The sequence below is a fragment of the Callorhinus ursinus genome, unplaced genomic scaffold (assembly GCF_003265705.2).
Source record: "Callorhinus ursinus isolate GAN/ISIS: 27379988/994484 unplaced genomic scaffold, GSC_fseal_2.0 scaffold33, whole genome shotgun sequence".
Lineage (NCBI taxonomy): Eukaryota > Metazoa > Chordata > Mammalia > Carnivora > Otariidae > Callorhinus > Callorhinus ursinus.
The window spans coordinates 3,990,121-4,008,940 of NW_027397095.1; the positions used below are offsets into that span (position 1 = coordinate 3,990,121).

General features: G+C 40.0%; 1 protein-coding gene across 15 annotated transcripts in view; it reads left to right on the forward strand.

Moving 5' to 3' along the window:
* ENOX2 (ecto-NOX disulfide-thiol exchanger 2) overlaps positions 1 to 18,820 on the forward strand; it is a 279,817-nt gene that overhangs the window by 161,162 nt on the left and 99,835 nt on the right. The window contains exon 5 of one of the 15 annotated variants that reach the window (XM_073879139.1): positions 12,484 to 12,599. The exons of the other annotated variants lie outside the window; for them this stretch is intronic. The gene's annotated coding sequence lies outside the window, so the exon portion shown is untranslated. The remainder of the gene's footprint in view (positions 1 to 12,483; positions 12,600 to 18,820) is intronic. 15 annotated transcript variants of the gene reach the window in all.

Below are 18,820 nucleotides of genomic sequence, written 5' to 3' on the forward strand. Positions count from 1 at the left end.
AATAAGTAATGGTGCTTGAAAGATATCACAGTTAGTGTATACCTGTGTTTTAAAGGTACCAAATTGACATATGAGACTTATATTTCAGAAAATCTGTATAATCCATGCATTTTTGGCAAGCCAGGTACTGTATGTAAGTTCTTTCTCTGAAATATGTGTGTTCAACTGGCAGAGGTTAGAAAGAGATTTACAGTTTAGCTCTTATAAAAGATTAGTGCCATTAATATCAACCTCCATAGCAGCTTCAAAGGGGAAACAGAGATGGACAGATGGCCAGGGAGAGATAGACAAACAGTCATAGAAATAGGAATGGACAGAGTTGGACAGAGGCAAGAATAGGCAGACATGGAAGGAAGACCAAGAAAGAGACATAGAAACAGGTGGGAAAAAAGAAAGGCAAAGAGAAAGACAGATAGTTACAGAGATCAACAGACAAATTAGAAGGAAGCATATCAAGAGAGATGAACAGACAGATGCAGAGGCAGACAAACTGTAAGATAGGGACATAGGAAAAGAAGGGGAAAAAGGAAAGAGGGACAGAGACAACAGTAAGGAACAGGAAGAGAGGTGGAGATAGAAACATGGAAAAGATAGATGAGGGAGAGAGTCAAAGAAAGAGAAAGGAGTACAGAGAGAGAGACTCAAAACAGGAAATTAAAGAACTAGAGGGAAACGGACAGAAACTGAGGGAGGAAGAGAGAGTCAAGCAAAGAGAGAATAAAACTGACAGAAAGAAGAAGAGAGTCACACTCATAAAGACAGCCTGAGACACAGAAAAATGGGGAGGGGGAGTTGCAGAGAGAAAGGAAAATAGACTGGGGACAGGAAGACAGAGAGAGAAGCAAAGAGTATATGGACTAGGTGAGAGAGAAAGAGCAAGGGAGAGAGGGAAGGGGGGCTGTACACAGAGCCAGAGCCAGACCAACATAGAAAGAGCCACTACAAGAGACAGACAAAACCAGACAGACAGGGAGTAAGAGAGGGAAACAAATAGTGAGAGCCAGTGAAACAGTCAGACAGAGATAGTTGGCCAGAAATATATTGGAGGAGCAGGGAAGAGAGACGATGAGACAGACTGAGAGACAAAGAGGTTGACAAGAGAGAAATCGGAAGAGAGACAGGCAAGGAGAGAAACAGGAAGAGACAAAAAAAAAACTGTTGCAGAGAAACAGATACAGAAAGAAAAAGCAGGAGAGTCAGAAAGAACATGACAGAGAGACTGAGAGGCATGCTGAGACAGACACTTAGGGAGACAGAGACCAAGGGAAAGGCAAACACACAGAAAGGTGCAGATGTACAGAGACGGGTTGAGAGAGTGACCAGCCAACTGCCACAGAGAGAAACCAACAGAGATCAGAAAGACACAGAGCAATACAAAAAAGTGGATGGAGAGATCTAAAAAGAGCCAACTAAGTGAACAGAGAGACAGATGAGCTAGGGCTGGGGGAGAGAGAAACAGTGAGAAAGAGGGAGTTGTTGACAAACAGGGAGACTGACAGGAAGGCAGAGAAACTAACGGAGAGGAAGGGGAGAGGAAACAGCGGGGAAGGGGAGGGAGAGGGAGAAAGAACAAACAGACATGATAGAGACAGACTGATGCAAGAAGACTGACAAAAATGTAGTCAGAAACAGACAGAAAGACTCAATCTGTCAGAAAGAGAGAGAAATAAAAAGAGAGAAAAAGAGATGGATGTTACCTAGATTTATTGTGGTGGTGATTTCACAATATATACAAATATCAAATCATATTGTACACCTGAAACTAATGTTATAGGTCAATTATATATCTCAATATTTTTTTGAGAGAGAGAGTGCATGAGTGGGGATAGGGGGATGGGGAGAGGAAGAGAATCCCAAGCAGGCTCCATGCCCAGCACAGAGCCCGACATGGCGCTCAGTCTCACGACCCTGAGATCATGACCTGAGCCGAAATCAAGAGTCAGATGCTTAACCAACTGAGCCACCCCAGCACCCCTATATCTCAGTTTTTAAAAGTACAAAAAGCAAAGGTTGGGGGGGTTAACAGACTGGGAGGAAATATTTGCAAACTATATATCTGGTAAGGGTCTAGCAAGCAGAACATATGAAGAACTTTTACAACTCAACAACAAAAAGACTCAAACAAAAAAAAGGGTTAAGGACTTGACTAGGCATTTCTTCAAAGAAGATATGCAAAGGGCCGCTAAGCACACGAAGAAATGCTCAACACCATTAATCATTAGGGAAATACAAATCAAAACCACAAGATACCACTTTGTATCCATTAGGATGGCTGGAATCTAAAAAATGGAAAATATCAACTGTTTTCAATGATGGGGGAAATTGGGACCCTCCTAAATTTCTAGGGAGGTTATAAAATGGTTCAGCTGTTGTGGAAAAGTTTGGTGGTTCCTCAAAAAGTTAAACATAGAATTATGATAGATATATACGCAAGAGAATTGAAAAGGTACTCAAATAACATGTACATGCATGTTCATAACAGTAATATTCACTATAACTAACAAGCAGAAATAGCCCAAATGTCCATCAATGGATAAATGGATAAATTAATTGTGATGTATCTCTACAATGGACTATTATTCAGCCATAAAAATAAGTGAAATAGGCCTGCCAGTGTCCAGTTCTACATGTAAGGAGCTTGTAAATCACCACTCCATCCTAACAATAAGTTAGATGTTTATAACAATTTTATGTGATTGCCAAAACTTGGAAGCAACCACGATGTCCTTCAGTTGGTGAATGGATAAACTGTGGTACATTCTGGCAATGGAATATTACTCAGCACCAAAAAGAAATGAGTTATTGAGCCATGAAAAGACATGAAGGAAATTTAAATGCATCCTACTAAGTGAAACAAGCCAATCTGACAAGGCTACATACTATATGATTCTAACTATATGACATTCAGGAAAAGGCAAAACTGGAGATGGTAAAAAGATCAGTGTTTGCCAGGGGTTGGGAGGCAGCTAAGGATGAATAGGCAGAGTATAGAGGATTTTTAGGGCAGTGAAAATACTTTATGTGATAGCATAATGATAGATACATGTCATTATACATTTTATTCAAATCTCTAGAATGTACAACATGAAAAGTGAACCTTAATGAAAACTATGGACTTTGGATGATTATGATGTGTCAGCGTAGGTTCATCAGTTGTAACAAATTATCCCACTCTGGTTGTGCAACTCTGATGAGGGATGTTGATAATGGGAGAGGCTATGCATGTGTGTGGGCAGGGAGTACATGGGAAATCTTTGACTCTTCCTCTCAACTTTGCTATGAACCTTAAACTTTTCTTAAAAAAATAGTCTGCATAAAAGAAAAGGGAAAAAAGAAATAGTGATACATGTTACAACGTGGATGAACCTTGAAAACATTCTGCTAAGTGGAAGAAGCCAGATTCACAGTTTCACAGGTCATGTGATTCCATTTATATGTAATATCCCAGAATAGGCAAACCTATACAGACAGAAAGCAGATTGATGGTTGATGGGCTCGGGAGGAGAGAATGGGGAGCAACTGCTTCAGACTGCTTTCCTTTTAAGGTGATGAAAATATTTTGGAACTAAATAGAAGTGATGGTTGTACAACATTCTGAATGTATTAAGTGCTACTAAATTTTTCACTTTAAAATGATTAATTTTATGTTACATGAATCTCATGTCAGTAAAAAGAGACAGAGAAATAGAGAAGAAAAAGTGAGACCAAGAGAGTGAGACAGGAAGATACAGAGAAAAAAAGACAAAGACAATAACAGACAAAGTGACAGGAAAAAAAAGACAGTCTGAGAGACAGAGAGCCAGCCCGGCAGACAGACTATTAAAGGGAAAGGTAAACACAGACAAATACATAGGCAGGCAGGCAGAGACAGGGACACATACAGATGGGAGTGAGATATTGACAAAAACTGAGAGGGACAAAGAGTCAAAAGGGAGTTAGAGACAGAACATGTAGATGCAGAGAGAGGGACTAGTGCGGTGAGATACACAGAGTATGACACAGGCAGAGCGAAACAGAGACAGGAGAGAGAGAAAAGAAAAGCAACAGAGACAGACTGACAGAGAAAAAAGCAAGGAAACCAAGAGACAGACCATGAAACAAACAGACTATTAGGAAAGAGAGAGAGGGAGCAATAGACAGAGACATAGGGAGACTGACAGAGAGCATGATAGACTAAAAGACAAGAAACAGAGGACCTGAGAAAGAAACAGCAAAACAGACCAAAAGAGAAACAACAACAAAACAAGGCAGAGAGATTGATACAGAGGGAGGAGGAGAGAGAAAAAGAATATAAAGATAGCTAGACAAAGAGACAAACAGAAGTTCAGACTGATATAAATATATGCAGACAATCAAAGAAACAAGCAGAGACAGGGTGACGGAGAGACAGGCTGACAGATTGGACAGATCGCCAGAGCACTGACAGACCGCCAGAGCACAGACAGACAGACATGTGTAGAAAGAAACTGACAAAGAGGGAAACAAAAACAGACATATACAGAGATAGAATGACAGAAATAGTTGACAGAGAAATAAAGAAGCAAATGAATAGAAAAAAAAGGCAGAGTAGCAGAGAAACTGACAAAGAGACAAGAAGGCAGACATACAGCACCAGACAGTCAGACCAAAAGATGGATAGACAGACTGAGACAGACATGGGCAGTTGAACAGAGACTGGTGTTCAGAGAAAGAAAGAAATAGAGATAGTCTGAGGTCATTGGTCAGAGACAGACACAGAGAAACAGACCAGAAGGCAGGCAGGCAAAGACAGAAACACAGATGGATAGAGTGAGATGAAGACAGAGAAAGGGAGAGATGGGGGGAGGGGAAGGGAGAGGGAGAAGAGAGATTGCGAGAGAAAGAATGCTGGAAACCCACAAAGCAGCAGGCGGACAAAGACAGATTAACAGAGAGACAGAACCTGAGAGACAGACAGAGACAGGAATCAAGAAGGTAGGCAGTGTCAAGACAGACAAGGACAAATAGGAAGAGAGAAAGAGGTGTGGACAGACTGGGAGACTAACAGAGAAACAGGGAAATAGAACAAAACAACAATCAGAAACAGACATGCTGACAGAGAGACAGATGGACAAAAATGCAGGCAGAGCAACAAATTGCAAAATAAGCAGAGAGGCACCCTCTCATGCCTCACCCCCACTCTCCCTGCCATCACCACCACAAGTGCCCCTCACTGTTTAGCCTTAGATGGGGGACAACAGGGAGAAATTCTAGCAGGGTACCTGGAACATGGTAGAGATCTGGAGGAAGGTGGTGTCTAACAAAAATCATTCAAATCATGCTGGGAAGTGGTTGGAGTCTGAACTTTGCCTTTTGGAAATACCCCAGGGCCATGTGCTATTAGGTAAGAAAGCACTTGTCCCATGTCAATACCGTGAGCATTTGTCCCTTATCAATACCATAGAATTTGGGTTGTTGTTATTTTTGTTTTTAAGAAAACACGTGAAATTTCTCAGAAGTCCATTGTTTGCAGATTTCCCATCATGCTTCCTTCCTCCCTGGAGGAAAATGCTTTGTTTCTTTGATAAAGCAAACTTATCACTTTTCTCTTTTACAGTTTTCTATTGAGTGTCTTGTTTTCATAGTTTAGAATTCATATAGCTCTCAGGCAAGTTTCTCTAAGATGTTTCTGTTTAATATTCAGCTGCAGCTCCAAGGAGTTTAACATTATTTTTAAATAAAATTTTCATTTTTTAAAATGAAAAATCTAGGGAACCTTCTCTTCTTCCTGCAGGCATATCACCTTAAAAGTCTTAAAGGGACTTCTGGCTTTTTCTTAATTATGACTGGCATCTGATATCTGTTGCCCCCAACTATATAAATAATGTGTAAATAAATAAGATGGGCTTTATGGGTGGCCTTTTGTTGCTCCAGACTCTCAGTTGATCTTAGCCCAGCTCCTGCCCAGAAGGAGAAAGGTATGGAAAAGTGAGCTAGATACTGAGGACCAGCTCAGCCTCCCTCCTAGAACCACTGGGCATTCGTCATTTGGCCTGAGGGAACTAGAGAGTGAGAGAGAAACTGTATGCTTTCTGCTTTGCTAAGGTGGGGTGTAGAGATCAGAAGTGGCCTTGTCTCCTGGAAATTTCCCCAGTCTGCTTTGTGGAGGACACTCACCCTATAGAGAGATGAACGGGAAAGTCAGTCCTCCAAGGGCATCACCTAGTGTGGCCAGGAGAAAAAGTCACACAGCATATGATTTAAGATCCAAATTGGAATGTTGTCTACTGAAACTGCATCCACACTTGGCTGGAAGAAGGATAGCTTTTTTCTCTCACTTTCTATGAAATTACTGGATTTTTAGAATTAGGAGGGTTCTAAGACCAGCCAGTTCATAAGTCCCACTTCTAAGTGAGGAAACAAAGGAAGAGTGGTGCTAAGTAGCCTAGTAAGTAGGAAGCTTAGTGTGGAAGACAGGCAGTGATATAAAGAAGTTAGCATCAGACTAACCTGGGCTCTGTATACCCTGTGTTATGTTCAGCAAATGTTTGACTTCTCTATGCTTCCTGTGAAATGAGGAAATAATAGGACTCACAGGGTGGTTGTGAAGAAATAAATGAGATAATGTAAGTAAGAAGTAACATTTCCCACAGTTTCTGGCACATAATAGGTGATTGATATGTTCACTTTTATTAGCTTAGAAAGAAATGACTCAATAGAATTAAGGCTTCTTGATTCCTGCTCCAGCTCTCTGAAAACTGGGATGTAAGTAGTACCACTGAATATGTAGCAGTGTACTTAATATGCACCCTACCTTTGCAGCACCAACTTCCTGTGCCCTTTGCTGTTGTTATTCTGAATTTTCACAACTTTGGGGCAAATGAGAGCCTAGTGAGAATTTTCCTCTAGCTACATCACTCCACATTTACTTCTAATCTTTAGTTACTGTCTGCAGGCCTTCTTAAATAGTGGCTACAGCCTGAGCTAGAATCCAAATTGTCCACAGGCCTCCACATGTTGAATAAATACATCAGTCCAAAGACACTGAAGATTCCAAACTCAATCAGAGCCACTTCCCCAATTTGGGGACTTGGTAGATCTGAGTAATATTCCAAGTCTGGTGCACATTGCTGCAAATCTCTATTATTGAAAGACACATCAGATGGGGAATAGTTTGTCTGCTGGTTGAGCCTAATTGCAGTGTGCAAAGAGCTTGCTCAGCAGAGAAGCTCTTTGAAAAGCCCTGCTTCAGGGGCACTAGGTTCACAGCTCAGAGCTGCTTTGTGTCTTAAAACAGGTCATCTGTACACAGTATCAGGAGTCACCTGAGGGGTATAACTCCAAAGTAAATTCAGGGAGATAGTGATCGATATTCTGCTGAAACCAGGAGGCACTTGGGCTCCTTTTATCTGCAGGGACTATTACAAAGTTGAACAGAGGAATTAAATTCTGAAAATAAGCTGAAACTCTTGGTATTAACAGGGTCTTAAGCTAGGAATTGATTCCACTTTCTTTTATAGTTCAACCTTTTTCATTTGAAAGGCCATTGCCCATATAAACAGGTTTAAGGAAATTCAGACTTTCTGCTAAGTGCTAATTGCTGTCTTAAGTATACTGGAAGAAAAAAACCCAGAAACTTGGTAGATGTCTCCTGTCTGCTAGGAGAGTACAGTCTAAGACTACATGTCATTTATAAGGGCTTCACTTAAAGTACTGGTGCTTCCCTGCCTCCCTGGCCAAGAAAAATGCCTCAAATCACTCTTCTACCCAAATTTAAAAGATTGGGTTTGATGGTGCTAGTTGCCACCATCAGACAATTTTGATCAACTCCATTGGCACCACTCTCCATCTTCATGTTGCAGTTAATATTTAATTTGTGGGAGATAAGCATGGATAGCATTCCTTTTACATTTTCACCATCACCAGCCTATGTTGTACTCTAAGAGCCTCTTAATTGGCGCCTTGGCCTTCAGATGTTTACTCATATCTGGCTTGCACACAGCTGTCCTATTGTGATGGAGAGAGAAGACCTTCATTGGACCCCTGGTTCTGTCTGTGCCAGTGCCCACCCTGCATGGACACAACCACCCAGCTCAGTTTGGGGTTGGGGCTAAGGGACAAAAATGTAATCAACTTCCCTTGAAAAGACCCTAGTCTCACTTTCACATTCCTCATTAGCTAGTTGGAAATGGGTTTGCTTCGTGCTTAGGGACTAGCTTAATTGTTCTTTCCCTTGTGGTAGGCAGTTTTGGCAATAGAAAACCCTTGTTGGAGGGAAAGGGGAATCTTAGGCCCATATCAAATTGGAGATGATGGCAGGGATATTTAAAAGCAGTGCTAATTGGGGCACCTGGGTGGCTCAGCCGTTAAGCGTCTGCCTTCGGCTCAGGTCATGATCCCAGGGTCCTGGGACCGAGCCCTGCATCGGGCTCCCTGCTCCGCGGGAAGCCTGCTTCTCCCTCTCACAGTCCTCTGCTTGTGTTCCCTCTCTCGCTGTGTCTCTCTCTGTCAAATAAATAAAATCTTTTAAAAAAAATAAAATAAAAGCAGTGCTAATTAAGGCAGGAAGAAATCTGGCCTCTAGGAGACATGAACTGATTTGCGGCTGTTATATTACTATCCTCAGTACCTTTAACAAGGAGGGTTTCTCAAGTAAAACGGAAGAGAAGGCAAAAAGCAAGGTCCCAAGATAAAGAGGACTCATGTGTTGGCAGTGAAGCAGTTACACATTAGTCCACTAGGGAAATGAAGCTATGTCGGGCTACAGATGTGGCTCAAGTTCACGATTCTGTAATTGTTCCTGGACTGTCCTGTCTGGATGGGAAAAAATGGTGAGTACAGTGTCTGCTGGCAAGCCCATTGACTCTCATTAACGGGAAGCTTAAGAGGCATGTGTAAGCTGGGAAATGCACTGGCCTTTCACTAATTGCTTGAACTGTCACAGTAGCAATTTCTCTTCACACCACTGATGCCTTCTCGGAAGTGAGAACTTGAGGTCTGTTTGATTCAGGGGTTTTAATTCATCACAGGCTGTGGAGAACAAATGACAGGTTCTGAAAAGGGGCTTAAAGTTGGAGCTGGTCAACCAAATCTTTCCTGGCAGTTGTTAGTACTTCATTGCCATCTTTTGTCTCTACTTTTTAAGTCCTTACTTAAGAACAAGTTGAGCTCAGGACTTGCTCTAAAATTTATTCATTTAGACTAATGGTGGAGGTAGGGTGAGCATGACACTCCATCTAAAGGATGACTGCCTTTGCAGCAAAAGATCTTAGACTGATCAGGAAATTTACAGCATTGCTTTAGAACCTTCATCAATGGCACCCTTCAACTGGGCACTCCCCCATGGAGGAAACTCAGTCCTTCTTCTTCCTCTGGATCTTCATATAATAGACATTGCAGGGTTCTGCATGTAGTGAACAAGCAGGAAGTGATATCATATGGACCATTTGGTTTCCCATCTTTCTCATCTCTCAGCAATTTCGAATCTAGATTGCAGGAAATAGAGGAGCACCTTTCACTGGGCCTTCTTCCTCCAAGTTCTTCAAGCACCTTCTCTTTCTCTTGAAATCAAATCTATAGAACAGGCCAGGAATCTCCAAATTTCTTCCCATTTGTGCTAAAGAGACCAAGTTTTATGTTAAAATGTAAAGGTTTTTTGAGGCAGAGATCATGTGAATCGATGTTGGATGTTATAGTTTATCAATGGCAGGCATTACCATTTGTGCTACACTTTGCATTTTCAAAGGGCTTTGTGTTAACAGAGGAAAGAAAAGAGAAGGAGGGCTTTGATTTAGTGTAGTAGATGGTATGAAATCAGAAATACCTGTGTTCAAATCCTGGTACTGCTGTGTCCTAACTGTGAGATCTTGGATTCATTGCTTCTTTTTGAGACTGTTTCCTCAACTTTAAAATAGAAATAACATCTTCATACCAACCTTGTCAGGTTGTTGCAAAGATTAAATAAGGTAATACAATGAAATCCTCTAGCACAGTGATGGATACAAAGCCAAAGTTAGGGCTTTGTAAATATTATCTTTATGCTCCACAAAGACAGAGCAAGAGAATCATCCTGTGATTCAACCATTGAGATGAAATCATTTTTAAATTTATATTTTCTAAATTTTTGTCATTGTCTGTTTTTGGAAATGTGACGTATATTTCAATTTCTTCCCATCCTAAATACAGCATATGTTCTTTTCTTACTTTATTTCATAGGCTTAATTAATAGATTGAATGTTGTAGGATTCTAAGTTATTAGAAGCTTCTATATATTCAGATATTATCCTTAAGCTTTCTCCTTAAGCCCTGGTCTTTGATTTAAACAATAAATGTATATGTGTGTGCACATATAGACACATAGCAATCTTATGAAGGGTTCAGAATGCTGTATTTGGACTGTGGGATTACAGCGTTTAATGTTATAAAGTTGAAAGCAGATAAAGTAGATTTATTGAATCTTAGATTAAACAAGGCTTCACACGGACACTTAATTCAATTCCCACCTCCTACCCCACCACCTCAATACAAAATTAAATATGATACATTCCTGCCAGGCATTCATCTAACTTGTGACAAATACTACAAGTGACATTAAGATCCCTACTTTACGATGTAGCCATTCCCCTCTCCATGGACCTCATGGGTTCTATGTCAACAGTAGACCATAGTGCCTAAGTTACCTATTGTTTTTATTAGGCAATTTTTTCTTATACTGAACATTAAGCTGCCTCCTGGGTCCTAGGTCTGTCCTATAAAACATATCAGACCAAGTATAATCTTTTTTCCACATGACAGTTCTTCACATATTTGAATATAGCTCCCAAGTTTTCTCTTCACTAAGTTAAATATTCTGCTTACCACAAAATATCCCTCATAGGAGATGGTTTCCAGTGCTTCACCCCAGTCACTTTCCTCTGGGGCTGTTCAATATTGCTCTTAATACCTTCCTATCACAAGAGAACATAGTGGCCAGAACAAAAGATAGTATGCCTGTTATTCCTTAGGCTCTAGAGTCCACTTAGGTCTTCCATTAATACAGCCTGAGTTATATCTGCTTTTCTAGAAGCTAGTTCATATTGTTATCTCATGTAAAAGTTGCAAAGTAAATGCCGTAAGTGTTTGTAATATGAGATACACAGAGGTCATATTTCCTCCATTCTGTTCTTCTATGGCTTTTTTTTTTCCTATATTACATTCCATTTTCATAGTTTTGGGCTTGTCATTCCAACCACTTTTCCTCATACAAATAAAGATGATATAATAACAAAGCCAGGAAATAGTGACGTTCACTGTCTTCTAACTCAGAATATTCTCAGCAGATTACATGTCTAAGTGCTGGTTTTCACCATCACTTTAGCACCATTCTGGTCCTTCATGAAAGCCATGAGAAATCTATATGGTCTGACTCTTTCTTGTTTCCCAGAGCTTTCAGCCTCTGTTCAGTTCTGTCATATCTTCAAGAGAAATCATATTCTAGGCTAGTTTGTCAAGACAATGTAGAGTAGTGGCTGGCAGTATAGTATATGAGAAAGTATATGAGAAAGAGCATGAGCTTTAATAGCAGACAGGTTTGGGTTTAAATCCTGGCAGTGTCACTTACTAGCTGTGTAGCTTTGGACAAGCTATTTAAAACCTAAGACTTAGTTTTCTGTGGTTTTATGATATCAGTGAGACAGCTTATGTACAGTAGTGTCTAGAAGATACTCAATAATTGGTGGTGACAATTACTTTTGAAACTCAATTCTATCATCAAGTAAGTTAAGTATACTCTCCAGCTTTGTCTTATCTACAGCTGTAACAAGCAAGCCTATTATACTTTCATCCAAAAATCATTAAAATATTGAACAAGACAGGGGCAAATAGAGAGCCCTGTAACCCTCCAAATTGTTGTCAATCCATTCATTGCCACCATTTGAGCACAATTCTTCAACTAGGAATCCAGCCAACTAAGCTGTCATCTGATCCATATTTCTCCATCTTTTTTTATAAGGCAATTGTGAAAGATTTGCTGTAAAGCTGTCATTCTAGTATCCTTTTCAAAGAAAAAAAGTAAATAAAATTATCTTTACTTAACCAGACATGTTCTTACTCCTGCTTCTCTGGTCACCACTTACTTTCCTAAGTGCTTATATATCATCTATTTAGTAAACCATTCTTTAACAGTGACAGCCAATAAACTCAGTCATTTTTAGAATGTATGTTTCCCCTCCCTTTGAAAAAGAAAGGGGAGAAAAACATAAGAAAGATGGTATATGTGGTCATAGAGGGTGGCTTCCAAGATTTCTTTACTTCAAAAGCAACATTGCAGTTCACCCTGGACCAAAGAAAACTATATATGAAGACTATTTGAAAACATGTAATTATTTGAAAACACTTAATTTGGCATAGGTTTCTAAGATGTGGTTAGAGCTACCTGGAGTTAACAGGGTAATTTTGTCAGGAACAGCTAGTTTCACTCTCTTGAGTTCCTCACATTTAAATATTACATTGTTCTCTGTCTCTCCCTCTCTTTCCCCCTTTAATTAGTGTATCCATCTGTTTTCCTGGTACTAAGGAGAGGCTTATTGGCTGGTAATTACAGCAATGTCCCTGGGCTCCTATTTTGGAAAATGTGCTCCACATTCATGACCTTCCAGGCTCAGGTAACAGTTGCTCTTTCCTGGGATTCTGTTGCTTATTGTTGTTGGCACCTGTTATTTCTTCCTGCTACACTCAAGCCCGGAATTTACTTCCCTAGAGTTTCTCAGTTCCTCAGTAAATCTGACCCTTTGCTTAGATGACCCTAATGTCTTATTAGAAAGTGATTATACCCAGGGCCTGCAGGACAAAAATGCTGATCCAAACTTCCCATCTATCAGAAAGTATATATGTGAGAAATGCAAATGTGCCCAGCATACCATACCTTTAAGAAATGCTCCTTAGAGAGAAAATGAAAGGATCCCAGAGTGTCAAACGGATGAGTAGTTGGAGGTAAAGATGAACAGTTTGCAAGCTTGGGACACTTTTGCCAGCAGTTGGCTAAATGCCCTTGAGCTGATTCCTCTGGCTCTTCTCCTTAGTCAGAAGGCATATATATTCCCTACAGGGCAATCTCCTCAAACCAACCATGAAGGTCCTGCAGGATCTGATCTTAACTTTTCTATTCAATGCCATCTCCTGAACTCAGTCCTCACTACTGTGGTTATCTTTTTTAATCAAAATCTGAATAAAAAATCAAAACAAGTGATTAGACCAAAAACACGTTTTGCTTTTTAATGTATCCATATGAAAACCTTCACAAAGGTATAGAAATAAATTCTTATTCAATGGATCACCTATATTAGAGTTCACATTTAGTGAGGCTTACTGTGTGCCAGGACTTTGCTAAGTACTTGATGAGCATTATGTCATAGGCTCTGTATTACAGCCCCATTTTATAGGGGAGGAAACTAAACCCCACGAGATTAATTAATTAACCCAAGATCCTACAGCAAGTAAGTTGTAATCCTGGGACTCAAACCCAGGTCTGTCTGACTACAGAGCCGATCTTTTAAAAATCATTTTGTCTGCCTTCCATGTCATTTTATTCGTGAGTGAAAAGAATGCTATGAAAAGCAGACAACCCTGTGCCTGAACACATAAGATGAATTGCAGCTTTACCAGAACCCCCTCCACTGTTCTCCATTCAGATCAGAGTCCTCACAGATATCTAGTCTCATGTATGCCTGCCCCTTTTGCCTTAGCTCATGCAATTCTCTTCCCACACCCTTCATTCACCCTTCAACCTAGAATTGTCTTCTTCCTCCTCTCTGCCAGTGAAATTCTACCTATCCTTTAACTGCTTAATTCAATTCCATTTCTTCCACAAACACTTCCCTCACAATCTCTCCCTTTCCCACGCCCCTACAGCACTTACTGTGGCAACTATAATGTTTAGCACTTTACTATACACTATTTAGTGTTTACAAATCCCTTTTAGGTCAGGAATCGTGTTTTATATTTCTGTTTATCTCCATATGGTCTTGCACAGGATCAGTTAGTTCAACAAATATTTGCTTTGACTCCAGTAGCTATATATAATGATCAACTGAATTCATTGTGTCATATGTACTTTCTCAGAGTTCTCCTAGCCACTGATCCCATAATGAGAAATTAAACCTATGTCAGAAGTCTTCAAATGAGTGTAAAATTACTTTGCACTATCTAGACACAGTACTAAAATCTCTGATCTTTAACCTGCACTCCTGATAACACCTAACAATTAGTATAACAAGACAGTTAAAAAAGTGTTATTGGTGAATTAGCTGAACCAGCCAGGATACGATTCTACTTTCAGCTCTGCCACTTATTATGAGACCTGGGATAAATCCTTAACTTCTCTGAGCCCTGGTTTCCTTATCTGGTAAATGGGGAATAATGATTTTCCTCACCTCAGTGGGTTGTTAGGAAAATGTGAAATCAAAAAATACATTAATTGGCATGTGTTGTAAAATGTAAAGCATTATGCAAAAGTGGGTCATTATTATTATATTTTCTAAGCATTTTTAATTATCTAGGAAAGAGAGCCACAGTTATCAATTATTTAGAAGTAATTCCATCACTTCCTGTGGAAAGGACTCCAGCTTAGTCCTCAAAGCAAGTGTTAGACTTGGCACAGGGTTTCTGTGAGTTGGCCAGGATTCCTTCAGTGATAGAATCATATGTTCCTGATCTAAAAATTGACCCGTGTGGGTGCAAATAGGAAACGACTTTGTTTTCACTGGGTAGTAGGGCAGCGCTCTCTGGCTGCACAGTTGCCACCTTTTATGATAGTACTTGCCTGCTGTGCTGCCCATGGGGTGAGTTAATGAACCACTAGAGAGCTGCTCTGAATTAAAAAGGTCATACCTGACATGAGCCATTTCAGCACAAACATCCTGTTCTTTTCCACTCTTCAAGGGGGAGATTTTATTTAAGATCATCCACGATTTACTGAAAACTTAAATTGTGTAGATGGCAGAATGGCCCTTGCAAATAAATGTCAGGGGAAAAAAAACCCACCAGGAATCACAGAATCATAAAAGGTGAGAGGCAAAAGAGCCTTTAGAGAGTATGGAGTCCAACCGTGTGATCTCACAGGTGAGGAAACTAACACTCAGAGAGAGAAAGTGACTTAGTCAAGATCACACAGTAAACTGGTGACAGAGCTGACACTGGAAGCCAAGTTTCCCCAAGTGTCAAACTTCCTGTTCACTGTACTTGCATCTACATGAGTTCATTTAAGTTAAACATTTGAAACTTTTTAAGTAGTGATAGCAATTTTAATGTCATTCTTCAAATTGGAAAACTGCCTCCAATCTGCTAGCTGGGATCAGCTGGAATGACCCATCCCCATTTATTGAGAATCTGGCACTTAGGCATTTTAAAGCAGTTTGCACACCTTAAAAATTTCTGCCATTTCCACAAAAGAGTCAAGCAACCATTTTGTACCTATATACTACATGGTATTTTTCTTAAGTTTTTTAAATCTTCAGGAAAATGAATAAGCACCAGCTTCATGAGCAGCGGGGTGGCATGGTGGCATATAACATAAGAGTAGAAATGGAAAGAGTAAATTTACATTTCAAGGCAACTGACCTGGTACCTTGAACAAGTCACTTAACCTGCCTCTGTCAAATGGCAGGTACAGTACTAGCAGCATGTCCATGTTCGCTCTCTGCTCTTCCCTTTTCACACTTAACCTCAACCAACAGCTTGACTCCATCCCCCACTCCCTTTTGAATCTTCTAAACACTGTCTGTTGAACTTTCTTGGTTCTCTTGAAGACCTTTTCCTGCTTCCGTTTCCTTTTTCCCACCTGAGCCAACTCCCCATTCTTCTGAAAGGCCTGTTGTGGTAGGCTGGTCCACAAGTGCCCTGGGCTGCCTGCAAGTCTTGAGATTCTCTATCAGTAAATTTTTGGTGCTATATGCCCAATTTTCCCAGGTTAGGAATTTAGGACATCTAGGTCTGCTGTAACCCAGAATCTGATTATCTGCCTCTGGTTCCCTGGATCCTGTACCTAAAACATTCAATTCTGATGTGACTTCCTTTGAGTGGCTAGACTATTAAATATGATCAAACAATATTTTAGATAGAAGGATAGGGGTGATCTGGAAGCTGTGTTTTTGGAAGCATTTCAGGTGTGTGTGTGTGTGTGTGTGTGTGTGTGTGTGTGTGTATAAGCAATAATTTAATCTTCCTTACTTTGAAGAAAAAAGAAGAGGTAGAAAATACTCTATACAGATTGGATATGTCAAGTAAACTGCTTTAATAAACTGCAACACTGATTGTAACTGAAGGCAAAGGCAAACACATGAACTAAATCCTCCTTGTACTGCTCTTCTGGGAATCAGGGGGGCTGTCAGTGACTAAAAGTGCCTGGCCATCTTAGCTAAAACTTCCCTTTTTTTTTTTTTCCCACATGTGTATTATGACCCCGCTATGTAAGTCTTTTAAACTCCTAAATTAGGCTGCTGTTGAACATTTTAAGATTCCTTGCAAGTTTTCCTGTGGACAGATGTAATTATCCACCTCCTCTGAAAACTGGTTTATGAAGTGTGTTAATACTTGTGGGCTATAGAAAACCCTGATTCTTTTAGGCTTTCTGGGTTTAGCTAAAGTCACTCAGTTAGCGATTGCAAGTTCTTCAACCAAATTGAGTTCCTTAGGGGGCTTCTGTAACCATGGCTTTATCTACAGCACATGTAGGGTTCACTCTGGTGGGCAGAGTAGCCTAGACAAAGCATGGCCCAAGTATGGAATAAGAAAATTCTCAAACCAAGAAGCAAAAAATAGTACGTTCCAGTGATGTCTCCAAGCCATTTTGGCCTCAACTTTGGAGAGCAGCAACCTCTCCCTTGCATGGACCCAGGAGAACAGAGGAAAACAGATTAATTCTCAAGGCACATGGAACTTCAGCCTCCTCTATTTAGCACTCTGGAACAGGGTTTTTGATAAACTACAACCTGTGGTTGAATCCAGCCCACTGCCTGCTTCTATAAATAAAGTTTTTATTGAAACATAGCCATGCCAATTGTTTACATATTGTCTCTGGCGGCTTTAGCACTCCATGAGCAGAGTGGAGTAGTTATGACAGAGGCAACAGAGTGCACAAAGCCTAAAATATTTACAATCTGGCCCTTTACAGAAGAGTTTGCCAGCTTCTGCTCTAGATTAACAACTAGGGCTTGGATGGAAATATAGAGGATGCTTGGACTGTGATGTCAAGTAAAAGTAGTTTATCAATTGTATAGCTACAATCCCATAATTTTTTTTAACAAAACAACTTTGCTTTGTATATTTTTTAAATATTTTTTAATTTTTTAAATATTTAACATAGCATTTAAATATTTAACATAAATTTTTTTTAAAAAATAGACACAATAAAGAAAGATGTAAAGAACAATGTGAGAATCATTTGTAACCACATACCCAAAGAAAACATTTTGGTGTATACCTTTTCTGGCTTTCTTGGCCAGTGTGTCTATTCTTTTAATAAAAACAAAAACATACTGGTTTTTAGCCTGACTTTTTTCACTTATTAATGTATCTTGGCATCTTTCCATGTCAGTAAACATAGATCTACATCATCATTCCTACTGGCTACAAAGTATTCCATTATATAAATATATATCATTTAATTTATTTAACCAATCCTCTATTATTGGATAGTTGGGTTGTTCCTAATTTATTTTCTTCTTATAGCAATGTTGTAAGAGACATTCATCATATGTACATCTTTTCATACTTGTATTTCTTATATTCTTTTACAGTTTTTTAGAAATCATCCATTACTTTTATGATGTCAGAAAAAAACCTACAGGCCTCTCTTCTAGAGTGAATGGATGCTTTCATAAATGGAAGAGGTTTCAGTTATATTAATGTAGACACAAAGCCAGAGAGACTAGAGGTCACCTTTCCTCACGGGTAGGTTGAATTAGTGTATCCACCCGAGATCATTAAATAGCAGCTTTGCCACTTAAAGAATGTGCATCTCAATAGGTTTTTGTGAAAGCTTCTAGTCACATTAAATATTAATGACTGACGGCAAAGCATTGCTTCGGGAGAACATAATGGCCCAAAGGAAACTAGAAGGCTCTATTAAAAAAAAAATAGACACACACACACACAAAAAAACCCCACAGCACTTCTAGCAGGATCAAATTTCTGATGGAGATAACAGAACTGGCAGCCAGAAGAGAAGGTGGGAAAGACAGGAAGGTGCTATGCCCTGTGGAAATGGGCTGAACACAAAATGCACTGGGAAGCCCAAGAAGCCCCTGTCTGCCCCTGGAGAATCAGGGAAGGTAGAAAATGGGCACAGAGTTGGAGCTATCCCTGCACTGCTCCCATGAGACATCCACATCCCTATTGCTGTAGCAGGCATTTACATGAATGGAGTTCTTAGTTCACCTAAGAATGCCTTAATTCAGACACATTTAATATTCTCACCTGACTCCAAGAAATTCTGCTGATTGTAGGTAGACCACCTGGGCTGGGCATTTTCAGTGGATTTGGTAAACAGACAGAGAACCCGTGTATGGGGAGGCCTTAAAGTCAGTGTTAATCAAATCAGGTAGTTGAATGACATCACAGAAGAGAAGAGCAGAAAGACTACTGTGTTTGTTTGAAAATACTCAGCCAGTGTATAAATGCGTTCTCCCAGTAGTGATCCATTGTCCAGATGGAAAAGCAAACTGATCTTTACTATTTCATGCAGCCATTCACCTGTGAACCGTTAACCTTTAGAAATGAGATGTCAAGGGGCACCTGGGTGGCTCAGTCATTAAGCGCCTGCCTTTGGCTCAGGTCATGATCCCGGGGTCCTGGGATGGAGCCCCGTGTCGGGCTCCCTGCTCAGCAG